The sequence below is a fragment of the Cebidichthys violaceus genome, unplaced genomic scaffold, assembly GCF_023349555.1.
Source record: "Cebidichthys violaceus isolate CVI_PGR_0920_01 unplaced genomic scaffold, fCebVio1.0.p SCAF_5, whole genome shotgun sequence".
NCBI lineage: Eukaryota > Metazoa > Chordata > Actinopteri > Perciformes > Stichaeidae > Cebidichthys > Cebidichthys violaceus.
Window position 1 is genome coordinate 3,024,362 of NW_027176705.1, and position 639 is coordinate 3,025,000.

Genomic DNA, 639 nt, shown 5'->3' on the forward strand with positions numbered 1-639 from the left:
TGTGTGTGTGTGTGTGTGGTGTTATTAAAAAGAAATATTGCTTCATAAAAACCTGCTGCACTGCAGCCATGACTCCTGTTAATGCAGAGTATGTCTCTGGGAGGGGAAATTGGGATTTTTTTTTTGTATCTGTCTTTTGATTGCAAAGGCAATTAGCGTTAAGCATGTGAACCTATGACACTATGCGTCAAAGAGATTGAAAGACACCTTGGAGAGAACTGTTTACTTGCATTGTTGCTTTGAACAATCCACCTCCACTACTCATGATTGGTGGAGCTAATGAACTTAGCTAGAACAGCGTCCAGAGTTAATATAGGCTCCAGCATCTCTCTCCACCGGTCATTTGCAATGCAATTTGCAATTAAAACAGTCTGCAGTGGCCATCTGGACATGAGAGCACTGAGAATGAGCATAGGACACTCTACCCTTGAAGCCTTTTGGTGAAAATGTTGACCCGAACGGCTTTTAAGCAAACAGGTGTATTACTTTGTTAAATCATAGGTTTCTGTTTCGTATTGAAGAGAAATAGGATATATTTTACACATTTTTATATTTATATTAATCCCAATCTTTTTTTTTCAGGACTCATTTTACCTAAATGCAACACCACACATATGGTTTATGTCCGAGGATTTAAAT